Below are 7,645 nucleotides of genomic sequence, written 5' to 3' on the forward strand. Positions count from 1 at the left end.
AAGGCTAACCATTTGTGCTCTCTTGTTCTTTTCATTCTGCTTACTCTCCTCTTCACTGGTATGTCCTAGTTTCAATTCAAAGTTCCGACAACAACATGATTCTCTTATTGTTTCAGTTCTTCTTGTTTCTGGTTTGCTTCTATTTGTGGTTCTGTTGTGAAACTTGTAGTTAAGAACACATTACTAGCATGTTATTATGTCTTCCCCTTCCTTTAGATTAGTATATTCCCTTTATGTGTGTTTCTGAGCATGTCTTACCAATTGTCGCTCACTTGTTGTATGCTTACCATACTACATCCCATGAAGCCCAAATCCCTATCACCCATCTATGTGGTTGTGTTCCTCATGTCTGGTTTTGTGACTATGCCAGTGTCAGCTGTTTCCGAGCATGTCTAAACCAATCCTAGACCCTGGCTGGGTTCTGTGTTTGCAGTCAAATGTTCCATGTGTCCCAGACCCCCTTGCCTCTGTGTGTGATTACTGAATTCACTTGGATCTGTGAACTAGTCGTGTTTGGACTGCGTTAACTATTCCAATCTCTCTTTCTCAAACCATCTTTGTTGCTTTACTGAATTACTTTCAAGAAAGGCTTTTGTTAAATACAGTTTCTTACCGAGACCTTTTCAACTTGTGTCCACCACTTCTCACTCTACTCTTAATCAATAAGTTCTGCCCCCCTCTAGTATGTGTACTGCCTTGGGATACTTTGAGAACCCTCTGAACTCTGGCATACCGAGGCCGGCCTTTCCACACTGCACTTGTTCAATTCTGGGTTGCTAAGTCTAGGTGTAAGCACTGCCCGGGATCCTTGAGATCCTTAGGGAACTTTGATGCACCTAGACTTTGATTTGTCTATGGAACTGAGGCATATGAGACCACTGGAGGCTTTGGGAAACCTAGGCCTAATTGAAGGCTCCCTATAGAATAGCTTCTTGATTTCTATTTTATTTATGTAATTTATTGGCCTATAATAATTTGTAAACAGATATTGGGGTATTTAGTGAAAAGGGGTGGGGAGATCTGGGGTAATACGGGTAGAAATTCTGCTCTTAGGACTTTACTTTTTCAAGTCTGTTTGTTCTAAATATAAAACATGCTCTTAGGACTTTACTTTTTCAAGTCTATTTGTTCTAAATAGAAAACATGCTCTTAGGACTTTACTTTTTCAAGTTTGTTCTAAATAGAAAACATGCCCTTGTTGATACCCAATTTTTCCTATGTATTTTTATATACAAAATACTTTCAAAATAACATATATATATGCATATATAAGCATACCCAAGTGTTTTAGTATTTTTCCCAATTTTTAAAGATTTTAAGAATCAATTTATTGGCCATTTTAGCAATACAAAAATCCAATAATTATTCCCAAGATTATCATTTTGGTGAATAACTTATTTTATTCTTATATTTATACCAAAATATAGCCAAGGTAATTTTTTGTATATTTTTGCGAATTTATTTGGCATTTTTAAAGATAAATTGCATAGTTTTGCAATTTTAGCCTACTTTAAGATTAATAGCTTTTTTTATTATAAAATTGGTCCCAGTATTTTTAAATTAATATTTACATATTATTAATTAGTTCAGTACTTTTAATTTGCTTTTAAAATTATTTTCACTATTTTTACAAAATAAAAAGGGAAATTGGCCATTTAACATTTAGCCTCCCTTTATTTCAATTACAGCCTCTTTTGCATTTCAATTTTAACCTTAAATTGACCCAATTCTACCCTTATTTGGACCAGCCCAATTTCATTTCAACCCGGTCCCCCAACTCAATTTAAAATCCGCCCGTTTCCTATCTTTGATCCAGGCCGTTGATCATTTTGCTCAACGACCATAAACCCCCTACCTTTTTTAACCCTGAACGACCTACCCTAATCCCTCATTTCACTTTGATAGCCACCTTTGAAACCCTTCGTCTCTCAAACTCTCTCAAAACTCTTCGGAACCCTAGCCTCCTCCTACCTTATTTCACCGAATTTTTAGCGGAATCCATGGCTTCTCAAGCCATGGACGGTCTATACTCACCCCCCTCTACCATTAAACCATGGTTGTTCGAAGCTTCGAGACCTGACCTCGACGGTTCTCGTTCAGATCTTCTCAGATCTTTGGTTCTATGGTCCCTCCGGCCTTTGCTCCGGCATATTCAAGATTCAGGAGCCTGATTCCTGACCTCTCCAACTCGGGATCTAATTCTTCTTCCAAGCCTTTCCCATTTCTAGGGTTTCTCCGAAACCCTAAGCTATTCGAGGTTCTTTCTCTGTTGTTGGCTTAGATCTATGTTGTATCTATGCTTTACTTGACATTTGAAGTGTTTTCCCCAAATTTCCTTTTTCAAAATCGTTTGTCTTCGATTTAGGGTTTCTGAAAGGATTTTTTTTTCCGATTCTTCTTCTTCTTCTTTTCTTTATGTATGTTTGTCTATATCATGCTCGTGTGATTTCTTCTTACTACGCATGTACTGACTTTCTACTTTTCTTTTTTCTACTATACATGTTACTCCTGTGCTCACATGTTAATCCTTGTTATGTTTTCTTTGCTCTTTACTATATGTGTTTACCGTTGAGTTCTTTGATTTTGTTTTACTGAACTTTGTTCGTGTTCTTGCTAAACATGTTTCATCTACTTTTGTTTAAGTTTGTATCACCTCTTTCTTCTGAATTTGTTTAAGTTCCGAGTTTTCTCAAATATGTTCTTCATGATCTTAAATCAGCTTTCTTTCTTGGTATCATGTCTGTTTGTTTCTCATCGGTCTCTGAAAGAAACCTCTGAGTCTGTTTTAACGACTCACCTTCTCATCTCTATGTCTGATTCGATTTGAAACCCCGGTATTTAGGGTTTCCTTCAGCGATTTTGATTTTGTGTTCGAGTTAGGGTTCCACTTTGGGACCCTGGACTCTCAGACTCATTGTGAGTCTGCAAATTGGACTTGTACCCCTTCTTGCTTATGATTCTGAACCTTTCAATGTTAGACTATTTTTCTAAGCAACATGACGACTCTTTTGTTTGATTTGTCTGCTTTATATATGAGAAGTTCTTCTTTAAAAAAAAGGATTTTTGCCAACTACTAATTGATTCTGAATTCGTTTTATGGGGTTTACTTGATTGTTACTGAATTCCTTTAAATTAAACCTTTCTTTACCCCCTTCCTGACTTGGTTCATTCGAGTAAAAGCCTGCAACTTTGATTTTATTGGCTGTTTGATTTATCCCTTTCCTTATTTTTCACAAACCGTGTACCATTGGACTTTTACCTTAAATAACTTCTATGTATTTGCCCTTTGTTGTACTGCTTGGGAAATATTTCTGATTAACTCATTCCTTAATTGTCTTTTACCCGTTGGAAATTAGAATCCCTTAACTAAAGGGAGATTGATCTCAATGTTATTTCCCTACCTTTTCTTACTTGTTTTCTACACTATAAAAGGGGCACGACCCTTCTGCACTTACACACCTTGAACCTTCAGTTCAACACTTTCAATTTACACTACTTACAATACAATACTTCTTTGAGTTCAATCCTCGAGCACACATCACTCACTTGCAATTTCAATACTCTACTCCCTTCTAAAATCTTTTGAAACCGTTTTCTTGGAACTTGGCTTCTCAAGACTACTTTTACTTGTCTGTTTTCCCTGAAACTGGTATGTTCTAATTAACTTTTCTGCCTCACCCCCTATGTGTTTATTTACAGTTTTTACATTCTTGTTTACTTTGCTGTTCATGTTCTGTAATTGAATATGCCACTCTCTCTTTGCATCTGCTGTTTGTTATGAAGTCCCATACCCCTATTCCCTTCTATGTGGTTGAGTTAAGGCTCATGGCCTGGCAGCATCCAAATTGTTGCCCAGGTCTGAGCCTGATCCTCAACGGATCCTAACTCCCAATTTTGGCTAACAGGCTGATCAAGGGTGCGCCAGCCCTCCTAATTGCTGGGCATGACCACCAGCCTGCCATGGCCTTCCCCAATTCCCCTCTATGCACTCACACTTATTCTTAGACTTTAAGTTCTGCCCCCCTCCTATGAGACTTGCTTTGGGACCTTGAGTTCCCTCTAAACTTGGACATTCGAGGGCTGGCCCTTCCACACTGCACTATAATCTAATTCTGCAATGTATTTGGGGTGTAAGCACTGCCCGGAGTCTCCTTTAGGCTCTTGGGAACTTTGACACATCCCAAATAAGAGAAAGGCTTTGGAAATCTGATCCTGGAAGTTGGTTTATTCCATATTGTTAGACCTTGAGTCTGAATTAGGCTGTTTGGTTGTAGCTTAATTTTCCGATGTAATTTTACTCTTTTTCTGATTCATTTTGGTCTGTAATATCTTGTAATAACTTATGGGGTTCTAGTGAAAAGGGGAGGGTCATTTGTGTATGCATATGGGTAGACAGCATGCTCATAGGAATTACTATTCTGCACTTATACATTTCATTAGAAATCTTGCCTATAAGTTATTGCATCAATACATATAGAGACCATGCCTATAAGTTCTGGATTTATGCATATCATATTAGAATCCAGCCTATAAATTCTGCACTTATACATTTCATTAGAAAGCTTGCCTATAAGTTATTGCATCAATACATATAGAGACCATGCCTATAAGTTCTGCATTTATGCATATCATATATGAATCCTGCCTATAAATTCTGCACTTATACATTTCATTAGAAAGCTTGCCTATAAGTTATTGCATCAATAAATATAGAGACCATGCCTATAAGTTCTGCATTTATGCAGGAATACTGCCTATAAATTCTGCACTCATACATCTCGTGTAGAAATCCTGCCTATAAGTTGTTATATTACTACATTAGAAATCTTGCCTATAAGTTATTGCATCAATACATATAGAGACCATGCCTATAAGTTTCTGCATATAGAAATCATGATTATAGGTTTTCTGCACTTCTGCATATACATCTGTCATTAGGCAAACATTCTCTAGGTTAAAATAATAACAAGTTGCATCCTAGATACCATGCCTATAGGATTCTTGCATCTCGATAATCGTTTTAAAATCAATAACGCCTAGAAACCATGCCTGTAGGAGCAGCCGTTTGAATCTGATTCGTCTATTTCATCTATAAGTCTAAAATCAGTAGTAATGTTGTTTAACATCTGCAGAATTTGGTTTGTTCTAAAACCCCTCCTTTAAAATCAGTATACTTCCACCTAGGCAAGCCAGTAGGTAATTGATTAACTGTGCCAGTCCTTGATAAACTACAACCAGACAAGGCCTAATTCGGACTTCTTATCTGAGAAATATGTGATGAAACAGCCTGTGCTAACACTAAATTTAATTCAGACTAAAACCAGTATCTGAAGTCATGCTAGACAATTTGCTTCTTTTTGAGGAGGCCTGGTTGAGCCTTTTAAACTGCTACGTGTTGCCCCTAACTGCTTTGTGTGTTTTGTTTGTCGCATTAGAATTTTATCCTTTCAAACTCTGAAAAGTCCCAATCTCCTTCCCTTTTAGGACTAGTAGTCCCAAATGCCTCCGGGACTGATAGGATTGGGACGGGTAAAGGCACGCAATAAGTAACGATACTATTTCGCGTTTTAATACCTTGACGGGGTGGGAAGGGTAGATATGGACATGATGACCGGTGCGCTAATACCACGTGCAACCCCTCTTCTGATTAGTGATTGCCGTGTATTGCATTGATGTGATCCATATTGTTTATAAACCTAGGACCCCCCTTTCCCTTTACTTGTTTATGTTTATTTTTTAGAACTGTTTAAACCATTCCCTCAAAATTTCTGCTTTCTTTATTTTCTTCAAACTTTCAATTCACTTGCAACATCCTGTGTCAATCCCCTTCTATTTGAGACCTCTATCTGCTTACTTGTTATTTAAAGTCACAATTGTAATATGGCCGGGAACCACACTAGTGGATCTTGGGGGGTGCCTAACACCTTCCCCTCGAGATAATTTCCAGCACTTACCCGAACTCTGGTTTTCCAACTCAAACCCTTCTCTAGTGTCCTAATGCACTTTAATCATTAGGTGGCGACTCTCCAATTTAAACCCAAATTCCCAAAAGGGAACGAGTTGTCCTCCCAAATGTCATAAACCCGATTTCGCCTTCAGAAAAAGGGGGCATCGACAGCTCTTAGGACTTTACTCTTTGAATCTGAATGCCTTGCCAAATAGAAATCATGTCCATAGGACTTCACCTTTAAGTTTGTTTACTCGTCAAGTAGAAACCATGTCTATAAGGTTTTACATTCTGTCATGTTTTAGAAACCATGCATATAGGTTCCAAGAAATCATGTCTTAAAATCAGTTTGATAATAGATACCATGCCTATAGGACTTAATTCAGATATAGTTATAATGAGTACTTATGTATGTTGCCACATTTGCAAATCGACTAAAATCAGTAATACGCCTAGATATCATGCCTATGGGGAGTCCTACTCGCAATTCTGTCTGTTAATCTAATTTAGTCTAATGAGCTCCTTTAATCACGCCTAGTTCATTCCTGAATTGGTCTTATTAAGTATTAAGCATGTTCTGAAACAAGTTCTTTCAAACTGCCTCATCTCATTAGATATCATGCCTACAAGTATTAAAGGAGCCTATTTCAAAATCTGTTCGTTTCTGCATTAATAGATATCAGTATCCTGCGTATAGGCATGCCTCTAGGGCGCTTTCGAAATTGCATTCTCTGAAACTGTCTCTATCGCTTAATGCTTTCTGATCCTAACAGGTTTTAAAAGGAGTCCTTAGGCAACTGCTAAGGTATAATTTCTGAGTCTAAAAAAGGGGTTTATTTGTTGCTGCATATTCACTTAGATATCCTGCTTTAGGACATTGTTTAATAAAATACCTTAACTGTGCTTGAGTCGTGCTGCTTATATGTTTGTTTGAGGAGGAAACTCTGAGCCTCTTAATGATCCCATTATGTGTGAAAGTCCCAAAATGCTTTTGACTGTCGCCTTAGAATTTTCGCCTTTTTAAAAACCTTGGGGGTATGTCTAAAACCACATATAGGTAGAGGTCCTAACTCCCTCCAGGACCATTAAGAAGGGACGGTAGCAGCATGCAATAGGAATCGTTGACCAAACACTCGCTTTGCATGACCAATAAGGGGACAGGAAGGGTAGACATGGATATGATGACCGGTGCGCTAATGCCACGCGTAGCCCCTTTCCAAGGAGTGATTACCGGGCATGCACTGGTGTGATCCTATAGGCTAACCAACCTAGGACCCCCCTCTCCCCAAATACTCTTTACTTGAAGCTTTATTTTCCTTTTATACATACAAACTGTTTAGATTCTTATTTGAGTAATACAATGCCCAACATGCTCTGCTTTCAATTGTCTGCTTCAACTATTTATTTTATTTTTGGACTAATTTGTAAGTACAAGTTCGGTCGGGACCCACAGTTGTAGACCAAGAGGGTGCCTAACACCTTCCCCTCGAGGTTACTTCGAGCCCTTACCTTAATCTTTGGTAATGCAGACCAACCCAAGAGTTAACCGCTCTAGGTGCCCTAACGTACCATAATCCGTTAGGTGGCGACTCTTCAAATACCCAATTCTCAAAAGGAAATGAGTCACTACACCCCGTGAATGTCGAAACCCGAACCCCCTCCCCGTCAAAAGGGAGGGAAAAAAGGGGGCGCGACAAC

Source organism: Nicotiana attenuata, unplaced genomic scaffold, assembly GCF_001879085.1.
Source record: "Nicotiana attenuata strain UT unplaced genomic scaffold, NIATTr2, whole genome shotgun sequence".
In the NCBI taxonomy this organism is placed as follows: Eukaryota; Viridiplantae; Streptophyta; class Magnoliopsida; order Solanales; family Solanaceae; genus Nicotiana; species Nicotiana attenuata.